Raw genomic sequence first — 13,360 nt, 5'->3', positions numbered from 1 at the left:
GCGGCGACAACAGACACTGCGGCGACTGCAACCTTATGAAATACATGAAAAGTATTCGCCGTCGCGAATAGGGACATCAGCTGTCTAATACATAATGATTGTACGACTGCAGGTTCTAGACACATGGTTGACATGTCGAAGTTCGGCTCTGGCCATTGAGTCGTGCTCATATAGCCATTGATAAGGCGACCGCTCACGTAAAGCGGCTTTGAATATTGGTCCAGAACAAATTTTCATTGTTATTCCATTCTACGGTTGATTGTTGTTAATATTCGCAAATGCGAATGAATTTTATGTATTTAGTTTGTCACAAAATTACCTCAGGAAGAAGACTGAGCACATCCAGTTGCTATTATAATTGGGAAATGGAGTCTGTTTACTGTTTAAGGTTGATCTCACAACAAATGACTACACTTGATTATTTTTAATCTTTTCTATTTCTTGTACTGTAGGTGGGTTTATATTTTCTGGTTTGGTTTTTACAGACGTGCATGTGCCTGTTAAAAGCTTTTCAGTTTCAACACAGTTCAAGAACTTGTTGTACGCTTCTGCCATGATTTCTGCGTTTTACTTGCCCTTCTCTTCTCCTCCGAAATCACCCTTCGGATTTTTCTGCTAATTTTTATTGGTAGTATGATACGTTTGTCCTGAAGTATCATGAGTGAGTTTCAAATCCTCCACCGTGATGTGTAATTTGATCGTGTCCTCCTTTCTCTCTGCGATCCATCTAATGCTGCTCTTACTATTCCATAACTTGGCGCGCGGCGCATGGCTTGCGTCAGATTTCGCACGCGTCCCCAGCCCGGCCCCCATCAGCTGTGCCGTATCGGCGCGGGGCCTCCAACCCTGTTAGCACTCGTAACCTTGGGCCAGGCCGCCGCCGGCCCATGGTGTCGCGACACGTAACCTCCGATGCAGGTGCGGCGGCGAACCCACGCGGCTCGCGCTCTCAGCTGTTCTGTCTGCTTCGACGACCGTCATGTGTGAACTTCGGCGCCGTTGTAACCAATCCTTACCACAGAGAAATGGGTTCTCGTACAAGAGATCAGCTGGTGTCGTACTGGAATCCGACATTTTCTTCTCGCGTAATCTGCCCCCACAACTGCAGTGCTTTCTCAGTAAGTAGCACCCGGATGTTGTTCAGCGCACAGTTCACAGCCATGCTTTTGTCTCGAGCAGATCGCACGTGCAATAGCACCTCAGTTTGAGATGATCCCAAGTCTGCGACACACACACACACAGAGAGAGAGAGAGAGAGAGAGAGAGAGAGAGAGAGAGAGATATGAAAATACAATTGCTGCCCGAAACACACGTATGGTTGAAATCCAGTTACTCTAGGCTGCTAAGCAATCAATCAACACTGGGGATTGTGCCAGTAGACCTGCACCAAAAGAAGTTATTTTATTCTTCCAGACTGATTAAAGTCGTTACTCCTATTGATTGCGTTTCCGATCCGAATGCAGCCTCCAGATGTCACTAAATAATGAGTGCCCTTGTAAAGATTATTACCGAGGCTGAGAAATACCCATGCGTTCTGTACCCGCTGGATGAAAAAGTAAGAGGCCTAACTACAAAGGTATGTATTTGTGTCAGTGGAGTTTATCACAAAGATGCTGTAGCAGTGTGGAAACAAGGATTTGATGTACAAATTGTTTAAACATCCATCCTACTCGCCTAATGTGGTACTCTACCTTCCACTTATTTTCGTACATCTACAGAACTATTTCAGTGTAATGAAGACGGTATAGTTGTCGTAGAAGGATGTTTAGCAGACCATCCGGAATTACGCTGCATTTGAGGAATCCACTTACTGAAAAGTTACGCAAAGAACATTGATCAAAAGGAGAGTAAATCAAAGTATCTCAGGATGTTGCATTGTTAATGAGTGGTATTTTCGACAATTTTCTACTGTCAGTTTATTTCTTCAGCAGCTTGTTACCTATGTTACGACCCATTTCGAGTAAAATAAATTTTTCTGCTCATTTGGGAGCCGAAATGTGTCCGGCTGTGCTTGCAGTTACTGGAAATATATCCAGTGCCATCACTTGTACTACTGCGTCTACTACTATGAGAAGAAAACTATTTAATAAGATTTTCTGGCGAAGGTTCTAGTAACTAACGCTGGACAGTTCAACAGTTCAGTATGTTGCTTTGGTTTCCCCTTTAAAATGCTAAGGTTAGCCGGAGCCTGATGATCGAAATGTGTTTTGCAACGCAATACTCAACGACTTAAATTAATCTTTCCGTCATTGTCAGTGAATGTTAGAAAGATACGAGGCATTCAGAATACAAGTGGTGCAAGTCCAAAGAAACGGTTTCTGTTATTGGAAGTGAAAGATATATGAGAATAAAAAAAGCATAAACTTAACAAACCTAAGAGTAGCTTGTTGGCAAACAGGAAGCTGCTGCACTTGCTCCATGCGAAATTGAGTACATAGAATAAACATTGAAGACTAGATTATTTTGTACTCGAAAATTATGGATATGCTTCAGTAGTCTGATAAAAATTATTACAAAATAATTAATGCACAGTGTAACATTCTCATTTCTAATGTTGCCATCTCAATTCTTTTACTGGTAACATTTATTTACGTATTCACACACATTCATTATTGTTTTCGGCATCAGCGTCATTCTGAGCAATTTGTTTGACTGGCGTTTGAAATGCAAGGAATATGTTCTTCTGGTGGCTGTCGTGCTGATCTTCCTTCATTAAAAAAAAAATAAATAAATTTCATCAAATTTTGTCGGGATTCAGGCTTTATTGCAAATTCACATCCTTTTTCCTACTTCCGCCAATAAATTTCTAGCTAATTAACTTCATCAACAAGTTTTCTTTCGATTTGCAATGCTTTTTTTTTTTCAAATTATTGTTGGTTATGTGTCAGTAAGCCTAAGTTGAAGTACTTTAAAATGTTCTTTTCACACTGGTTACCCAGTCAGCTGGCGAATAATTACGGCTGGTTTCCAATTCTTTAGCTCTATCAAGTTAGTCGACATCATTTGGTAGGTAAGAATGCCCTGACACATATTTGATCTATTATCGCACAACAGGTTTTTGCAATAGACTCTTCAAAGCAAGTGAGATTTTCGTGTTCATATTCTGTCGATTGCAGCTGTCTGAATATAAAAGCACTTGCTTGAAATGTTTTGCACGTTCCTAAATATACTGCACGAGGAAATATGAAATGTCTTCTGATCTTCCTGCTTGTCTTCTGATCTTCCTGCTTCCGTTTCACCTCACATACTTCATTTGTTCCGTTAAATGAATGTGTCCCAAAGTTGTTCATATAGAGGTTGCAATTGTATGTTAATGATGTGGACAGTTTCGGAAACTGGAGTGCCTGCGTAGATCAAATGTCATCTGAAATATTTGCTGCGTGAAATTAAAAATCCTCCGTAGCTTGAGCAGCTCTTCCATGTAAAACAGTTTAGCTTCATTGTGTTTCACTGAAATCTTGTTAATCTCATCACAGAAGGTGCATGTGTCTTTTGCTGGTAGCTTTAAATAGAGATTAAATTTAGTTGAAAAGCCATTGTAATAGCTTTTCTCTTCTACTGTTGTTTTATGTCCTACATTGTGTTTTTGACTGTGCGTACTGTACATTTTGGAAATATATAAATCTGCGTTTCAATATTTCCTTGTGTGATTTTTATTTCTTTTGTAATGAGTAATACTCAGGAAATAATTTTATATGATCAATATCATTAATTTTTATTGTCTAGGGCGATCTTGTCACGCGGGTTAACTACTGCAAAAACTTCTGGCTTTGTTATGCAACGGTACTGTCATCCATCAGATATCTGAAAGTGCTAAGAAAAAAATTATTTATAAACCTGCATGCTTTGGTTTGCCACCTCTAGGGAACAACTAAATGACGTTGATTTCTCATTTACAGAACAATTCACCGGTCATTTCTTTGATTGAAAGATTGTAATGGTCCTAAAGATAAATATTTTGTGAATAGTCACGTAGCTTCTAGAGAATAAAACAACTTCATGGACTTCCCTTCCGTTATTCTCGAGGAGCATTCTAATCGCCGTTAGCAGATTCTCAGGATAAAAACTTTCCCTATCTTGACCATTATTTAGGAGACTTTTCTTATTTTTGGTCTTCCAGATCTCCATATTTCGTGTTCGTTTCTTCGTCTGTGATTTAATGACGACTCATTGTTTTCTCCGATTTTCTCTCGCAGCCCTATAACGAAAATTACGTAATAAAAACAGATATTAAAAACACGAAGTTTGTGAAAAATAAGTTTTACTGTAGGTTTCAAAATAGTTTATTTTAAAACTGCACATGCAAATTATATAACTGGCAAAAAAATTAATTTTGTTTCACAGTTCGCTTAAAATTTTGTTTTAGCTTTTTTGTAAACACTCTTCTGGCGGCAGTCATGATTATCTGCTGTAATACAGCAAAACATCGAAACATAGCACGGAGTGTCATCTTGCTTCAGTTTTATTCTGAAATAATTGTTTCAGTTGCTAGATGAAGTGCTGCCATTTGGCAACAAGCAGCTCAGCTAGGGACGTCGTTCGCTATTCCTTTGAAAAGATCCGATACAGATAGTGTAATACGCCTCTTTTCTAAAAACAATTACTTTTCTAAACTTACACCACATGTATTCTGTGCGCATCACATGGCATTCTATCGATTATTTGCGGTCTTCACATCAAAAGTAGTAATTTTGCGTTTTGGAGAAGTAGTTGTAATAAACATGTAGCATTAAGTTTTCACGTACAGTTAGTTAACCATCCAGCGGAGTTCCCCCTTGGTGACGTACAAGTTAACTCTTACAACACTTTTCATATTTCGGAAAGACTGTTCCCTAGTTAGATTCAGTACAAATATCAATTGGGTTAAGCGTCGAAGCTACTGTTAGACATTTGGCGGTTCCAATAACTTCAAAGAAGACTAACGGAGCTTGATTGTTGCCCCTTACAAGTTCAGTTTTCCATAAATCAAGGCGTTTGTGTACTAGCCAGATGATTACGTGTAAACTTCATAGAGTTACCGCCAACTATAATGGCAGTTGGTTACTGTGTATGCGTATTGCATAAAAGTATTCACTAGCAAACGTATAAGAGGCAGTCAGATGAGACATATGGGAAAAGTAAGTAAACTTTTTTCGACAGTAATCGCCAGAACTGTTAACATTCATCCCCCATGACACGAGACGGTCAATGCGTTAATGGAAAAATGTTTGCGCTTGCCTACGAACTATGATTGTACCTTGGCGTGCAACTCTTCATCCGAAGCAAATTGATGGCCACGAATGCTTTTCTTCAGGGCCCCAAAAATACGCAAATCTCATGGGGAGAGATCGGGACAGAATGGATGTGTAAGGGCTTTCCAGTGTAACCTCTGCAGCGTACTCGGAACAACTTTGGCAACATGTGGACCCGCCAAAATGTTGACAGATTATTTCGAGTATTATGCAGAAGCTTCTCTGGGAAGTCCGTACACGTCCTCCATACAGTGCCGATGTCTCCCTAGACGATTTTCGTATTCTTGTAGTCCTGGAGAAACGCGTTCTTGGCCATAGATTTGTTTCGGACAAAGAGGTGCACGCCAGGGTACAACTACCGTTCCACAGGAAATCCAAACATTTTTCCACGAAGGCATTTATCGTCTTGTCTCACATTGGGATGAATGTGTTAAGATTATTTTTGAAATAATGAAAAGTATACTTATACTGTCACGTTTTCATTTCACTGCTGCTTAGTCTGGCACGGAGACGATAAATGTTTCATAACGTTTGATACATTCACGAAGTGTTTTTTGGATAAGTGACTAGCTGATGAGTAGCTGTCGCGCGGTTTATGTACTTCCACGATGTGACGACACGACGTGTAATTCAGTGACATTTTATACGACTTCGTGATGTTCAGAGTGCATAACTTGAATTTTTGTATGTCATTACGAACCATCTAATGGATTAATAACATCTGAAGACGGCAATAAATTGCCGAAACCGGTAATGTGAAAATTTTAGTTATTAGACAGTCTAGATGTAATAAATTAATAAGATCGCATATTTCCGTTTGTCATTTCGTCATTAACTCCGATGTTGGCCAATATACGACTAGAGATGTCAATACACGATGCAGCTTAGATGTAGGTTGGATCAGAACCTAGCACAGCTCGGGCACTAATGTATTAGTTGCTTTATTTTTACGAAGGTGACAGCTTGGCTGACCTTGCACAAGGCAGTTTCCACTTGTTAGGAGGTGCTAGAAGCTGCCGGAATGCAGTAACAGGCTTTGGTTTCGCGTGCGGGCTGGCGTGACCCGCGAAGCCCCGCCGGGTGTCGAGATACGCTCACGTGCATGAGAATGCGCTAAATGGATGCAGAGAAGAAGTCGTCCGTCGCCGATGACGTATGGGCAATAAGTTCATCTACATCTACATTCATACTCCGCAAGCCACCCAACTGTGTGTGGCGGAGGGCACTTTACGTGTCACTGTCATTACCTCCCTTTTCTGTTCCAGTCGCGTATGGTTCGCGGGAAGAACGATTGTCTGAAAGCCTCGGTGCGCGCTCGAATCTCTCTAATTTTACATTCGTGATCTCCACGGGAGGTATAAGTAGGGGGAAGCAGTATATTCGATACCTCATCCAGAAACACACCCTCTCGAAACCTGGCGAGCAAGCTACACCGCGATGCAGAGCGCCTCTCTTGCAGAGTCTGCCACTTGAGTTTGCTAAACATCTCCGTAACGCCATCTCGGTTACCAAATAACCCTGTGACGAAACGCGCCGCTCTTCTTTGGATCTTCTCTGGTACGGATCCCACACTGATGAGCAAGGTCGAACGAGTGTTTTGTAAGCCACCTCCTTTGTTGATGGACTACATTTTCTAAGGACTCTCCCAATGAATCTCATCCTTACCAACAATTAATTTTATATGATCATTCCATTTCAAATCGTTCCGCACGCATACTCCCAGGTATTTAACAGAAGTAACTGCTACCAGTGTTTGTTCCGCTATCATATAATCATACAATAAAGGATCTTTCTTTCTATGTATTCGCAATACATTTGTCTATGTTAAGGGTCAGTTGCCACTCCCTACACAAAGTGCCTATTCCGCTGCAGATCTTCTTGCATTTCGCTACAATTTTCTAATGCTGCAACTTCTCGGTGTACTACAGCATCATCCGCGAAAAGCCGCATGGAACTTCCGACACTATCTACTAGGTCATTTATATATATTGTGAAAGTTCTCGCTGTACTGTCGGAAGAATCAGGCTTCCCTAAAACTCACTTCGGAGACTTTTGCTGTTTTGCAAGCTTATCAGGTTTTGTTAATTCCTGCGGCAAACGAGAATACAAGTGGCATAAGGCTTTCGATAAGACACTGGGATACAAAACATGTGCTGCTAGACGCACACGCATAAAATTCCATAAACGCACAATACATAGGCCCAAAAACGCCTCAGTTGCAATGAAATTTATGCAAGCAGTACAGACCCATTTATCGAGACACACCCGGCCCAGACTTGCCAGTCGATGTCCGCTCTGGGGCAATAGGCGGTTGAATCTGACGTGCAGTTGGTGCACTCAGATAATGGCTTTAGCTACTGGTATTCGGTCATCGCCATGGAGGAAGTCATCCCAGTGCTTTGTACCCTTAACACACATTGCTCACTTTGTGGATTACATTGACTCAATTAGAGAAGGCTGCGACGGAAATCGGTCATGGCGTGTTAAGACACACCATCCAGGATGACCGGACTGGTATTTCAACCCCATACCTGGAGAGAATGGGTCCAGCTCCTGAAAATAACTGTGTATGCTCCGTCTCGCTTGGTACACGGTTCTTTGTAGCCTCGGTGCGCGCTCGAATCTCTCTAATTTTACATTCGTGATCTCCACGGGAGGTATAAGAGGTGTGGGCAGATGATCGCCTGTTGTACATGGACGGCAATAGGAGGGCTCACTCGGACCTAAGAAACAAACATCTGCGCAACTCGAGAAGTTTTCATATTTGTGAGAGATTTGTATTAACAGGGCATTGCCCTATTGAAAAATGACTGAGGCATGTTGCAAGGGCGATGTTACCAGAGACAGCACGGTCTTATCAACATAGCGACGAGCTAGCAGTGGGCTCGTCCGCTTGCATGTACTGAACAGTAGTTCATGCTTCACACATCCGTTGCCGTTTGTAAGCTATTCGTACTCCTCCAGCGTTGTAGCAGGTTAGCAAGGATTGGAAACGGCGAACAGCTGAAGGAGCTTAGCATTTCATAAACTTGTGCTTGCTTCATCAAAGACGGTAGATCGCGACTGTGGAACCTCTCTCGCAGGGATGCCGACAGTGAGGTTTAGCTCTTGTTAATAATGGAACGTAAACGCTGTCAGCAGTGTGTTATGGTAAAAGAGGATACATATGAATACACGTCGGACTGCAACATATCGGAATCATCCGCACGACAAATGCGTCTCTCTCTTGGTACGGGGCGACTTTTAAGTGTTCCTTTTATTCGAAAACTTAGTTTGAAGAAAATTGAGCATACAATTTGTAACACGGATTCCAACGGCTTGGCTGGACATTCGTGAGATGTTATACACCAGATACAGTTAAGAGCTAGAGACTGTTTCTCGTTAAGATGTGCCAGCTAAAACGCGAACAGATATCAAACGAGAACAAACTCTCTTATTAGGAGGTATTTAATTTCATAAAGAGAACAAATCTGAAATAAGATAATCTTGCAGAAAAGAAACTGAAATAAGATACTCCAGTTAAGGAAATTAAACAGATAACTATTAGATGTCATAAAATCTTAGCATAGAAATGGAGTATATCATTGGTATTCTTGTTTGAATAAAGCGTATTCGTTCTGCATGTAACGGAAAAGGTGCATGTCCACAGAAGTTTTGGAATTCGCTACAGTCCCAGAACATTGGCTGGCCAAAGTTACCTCCTCCCCTCCGCACAACAGAACCCTAAATTTACGCTTGGTATAATTACAAACAGGAAACAATCATTCAGAAAGCTGCCAGGCTGTGGAGTTGGATCATGTCTGATACCCGTTGCTCACACAGGCGTTCGCAACTGTTGCGAGCACTTCTTGAGGATAATTTCACACATGCATTTCGTATATGAAACAGCTCAACTCTGTGGCGCAGAGTGCAGTGGTCTGGTGCTTGCATGTGAGCCGGGGCGCATGCTGACCTTCAGCCGCTGGGCTGTCCACTTACACAGCTAACTGCTCGCGTTTACGTGGATGCTTGCTGCTGACGACCAATAATACTTCACCCTTGTACATTGCTTTGTGCAGCTACGTATTTCGCTGTAGGAGACACAGTGCGTAAGTAATTTGTATTTCTTCAACATGCTGCTTGCAAGTCTACGGCAACAACTAGTTGTGCGCTATGCGCCTTTTTTTACTGACCATCCTTTTTTACTCGATGAATTAAGTTTCCTAGATAAAAGCAACGTAAGATTTCTGATAACCTATCAGTGGAACGATTCCTGGCGTCTGCTTGATGTACAACAGAGGCTGTAATTGTTGCACTTAATATTCCCGAGTATTATTACTCTCGGATATATTTAAGACAAATGACAACGTGACATGAACGTTGTTCAGTGTGACTGTTTCACATAGTTCTGCGTTTGTTAGGCTCAAAACGCTTAGGTATTTCTACTTTTAAAACGAGTAATAACTCTTCGGACCAAGCTGATATTTGACCATGATCTGATTGGGTGTTAGCGAAACTTTGGTGAATAGTGAGGAAACTGAAACTGAAACTGGAATTTATACTTCTCTGTAAATCATTGTGTAACATGAACAAGGGCTCTGTCACACCTTCTCGCTACACGAACAGTATTGCTTGGGTGTCTGCACGTTATTTTGGATGCTGGATCATCTAAAACCCATGCCTGTGAAGAGATTTAAGTCCAGATTATCTTGCGCGAAAATACTTGATTAGTAACCGTCAGTATGGTGCTGAATCGGAAAGTTTCTGAAAGTTTAGAAACACTGAATCCATTTCATTAGCGTGGACCGTTAGGATGCGTGTGTGGAGCTTTATGCGATAGACATTTTTTTTAAATGCTCGCAGCTTGCAGTGGAGGTGATACTTTTGTTCTGACTACGTCGTTATGTTACAACTCAAAATACGCACTAGAGTTAGGATGCAATTCTTGTTTTCTGCTCAAAAGTGTATAAATAATTAAAATTGTAGTAGTAGGATTATTTTTAAATAAATAAATGTAAAGACAATTGGCAACGTTCAATTCAAATTCAGAAGAGAGAAATATTAGAAAAAAAAATGCGACCTGATCTTGGGCGACAGTGGCCTCTTTGGGATCACAGTTGCACACACATAAAATACCAAACTCTTTAACTTCAAAGTTTTGCGCCTAATGACGGGTCTGCAATGGTGACATCGTCCGTGAGTGAAAACCTGTCAATATCGTGAGCCTTTCTTGTCCATCTTACTGAATATACCAGAAATGACGGAAGAAATGAAGGGGCGTGTGGAGCCATCTCGGCAATCGATCTGTGAGCGGAGAGGAACTCACGTGAGACTGTGTAGTAGTACCCTGTCACACAAGTTTGTGCGTACTGCAAATGTGTACATAAACATGGAAGTAGGCGCTCCAGTTGCACTTTCCACGCTGACAGAGATACGTGAAGGTACACACAGCGGAGTGGAGACGGGAAACCGCAAGCAAGTTAAAACACAAACACGAAAAAATTAAAGCATCCGCAGACTGTGGGGAAAAAACGGCGTGTACCAGCATCATAATGTTCTGTGGTTAGTGGCTACTTAGATCCAGCTTGCACTACACATACTACCTGTGTTGACAATTTCAACTATGAGAATTAAGGCTGCAATCAACAGTAAGGATAGTTTTCGTGGTCGAAGTGGATCAAGGTGTACATTAGTTTGCGGGAAAGACTGCATCGTCTGTGTATTGTCAGGGCCCTGTTTCGGTTATTCTGAAGTAACAGTTAAGACCAAACAGTAACAGGATCGTATTACCATCAGATTTTGCAGGATGAAAACATATTTAGAAAGAGTACAGCACCCCCCCCCCCCCCCCACACACACACACTTAAAAAAAAATCAATGATCAGTGACACTGGAACAGAAACTACAGCTCTTGAAGAATTACACAGTTTGCCATCCTTTTCATTGTGCACTGACAGGATAAACGTCACAGCATAACGCATTTCCCCAGATCCCTTCCGGTACACTCCCTCTCACAACAGTCTTATAACTAGCTTGCAGGTTGAGTTCATGTTGACTGAATGTAGTGGCCACACTAATGTCGGGGATATTTCTTTCTGTTCGACTTCAGTATCACGTTTTCACGTTTTTCAAGGGTGTACAAATTCTTGATTCGTGGTCTCAACGCAGCATTTGTAGCGACCACCATCGACTAGCCAGTTACCGTGTTGAAGATCATAATACTGCCATTGAAATAGTCCCTTCGCAGTGTAAATCGTTGAGCACTAGGCTCCCTCATTCGTAATGATTAAGAGTAGAGCGCCTTCGGACCACTCCTGCCAACCTCACATATGAAAAAAAAGTGTAATAATCGTGCTGTTCTATCCGTTGTCGAAACGTTTTTCAGTGTGCTGTGTTGCTAGTAGAATAAATGAGGAAGTAGCTGCTGGCTTATCGCGTATGCTTCCTGAGACTGTGTGGGAAAGGAGTCTCTCTGTCAATATCAGCGGTGGAAAGTAAAATGCATAGCGTCTTCAAGATGGATAGATAGTGGAAAATGGGGTACTGAGGAGACGGGGAGCAGAGACAATTACTGAATGCAATGTGATACTGTGCACCCACAGAAGTAGGCAGTACTTGAAGGCCGATATATGCGCATAGGCAAGACAGTCTCCGGCATAGAACGCCGGAGACATGCATCCGCGCGTTTCAGTAGTACTTGGACACTGAAAGAATGCATATAATTTGAATGCATGGAAGATAAGTAGCACTGTTGTTGGGTAATTGTTGAAATCAATTGAGGGTGGTTGTTAATTTTCAAGTGGGTGCGCCATTTTTAAGACAAGAGCAGGCGCATGGCGTACTTATACGCATAGCTGCCTTTGTTACGTACCAAGGTAAACATGTCTGGACAACATCACAGTTTAGTCTTAGTTCAATTAAACAGCGATAAAATAAAAAGTTACATTATATTAGCTAAATCACTGTTTAATTAACCAATAATAAACTTTCAGTATATCCGTCTGTTGCCGCGTACAAGTGCAATGACGCACTCAAAGCAATAAACAGTGCAGTTGCATCAGATCCCAGGCATCCGCTTATTAGATTGCTAATTACTTCTTAGACAACTGCCTGACTGTGGGGCTGTACCGGTAGCTCGAAATCTGGGTCTCCTCACTTTGACACGTGATAACTCAACGTATCACCGTGTTATCTGAAGCAATATGGGCTCGCAATTGTAAATTGACAATGGAATTGTACAAGACAATGTTATTTGTGAGTGAGGCACTTTATACATATGCGCGTCCGTTCGAAGGTTAAGTCGTTGGTCGCACTGCTGTATTATTGTCTAGCGCATCGATTCGTGTAAAATTGGCACTGATTTACTTGTCAGTTGTCATCACTGTGCAGCTTAGCTATTACTACCTTTCAAAAAGTAGTCTGCCCTACGCAATTAGCGGTATGAGTAAGCAAGGTGTTTCACAGAATAACAAACTAACTAGTGAACAAAAAGGAAGATGGGATTCAAGCTAAAACTTTGACGAATATACCGGGTGATCAAAAAGTCAGTATAAATTTGAAAACTTAATAAATCACGGAATAATGAAGATAGAGAGGTAAAAATTGACACATATGCTTGGAATGACATGGGGTTTTATTAGGAAAAAATATTGCCAGACGCGTGAAAGATCTCTTGCACGCGTCGTTGGGTGGTGGTCGTGTGCTCACACGCTACTTTCGTCATGCTTGGCCTCCCAGGTCCCCAGACTTCAGTCCGTGCAATTATTGGCTTTGGGGTTACCTGAAGTCGCAAGTGTATCGTGATCGACGGACGTCTCCAGGGATGCTGAAAGACAACATCCGACGCCAATGCCTCACCATAACTCCTGACATGCTTTACAGTGCTGTTCACAACATTATTCCTCGACTACAGCTATTCTTGAGGAATGATGGTGGACACATTGAGCATTTCCTCTAAAGATCATCATATTTGCTTTGTCTTACTTTGTTATGCTAATTATTGCTATTCTGATCAGATATAGCGCCATCTGTCGGACATTGTTTGAACTTTTGTATTAGTTTGGTTCTAATAAAACCCCATGTCATTCCAAGCATGTGTGTCAATTTGTTCCTCTCTATCTACATTATTCCGTAATTTATTCAGTTTTAAA

General features: G+C 41.6%; 1 protein-coding gene across 1 annotated transcript in view; it reads left to right on the top strand.

The window, feature by feature from the left end:
• The window catches only part of LOC126272533 (SUN domain-containing ossification factor), a 46,774-nt gene that overhangs the window by 14,385 nt on the left and 19,029 nt on the right, over nt 1–13,360 (top strand). The gene's annotated exons all lie outside the window — the stretch shown is intronic.

Source organism: Schistocerca gregaria, chromosome 5, assembly GCF_023897955.1.
Source record: "Schistocerca gregaria isolate iqSchGreg1 chromosome 5, iqSchGreg1.2, whole genome shotgun sequence".
NCBI lineage: Eukaryota > Metazoa > Arthropoda > Insecta > Orthoptera > Acrididae > Schistocerca > Schistocerca gregaria.
The sequence above is the reverse complement of the archived record's forward strand: the minus strand, read 5'-3'. Positions and strand labels throughout refer to the sequence as shown.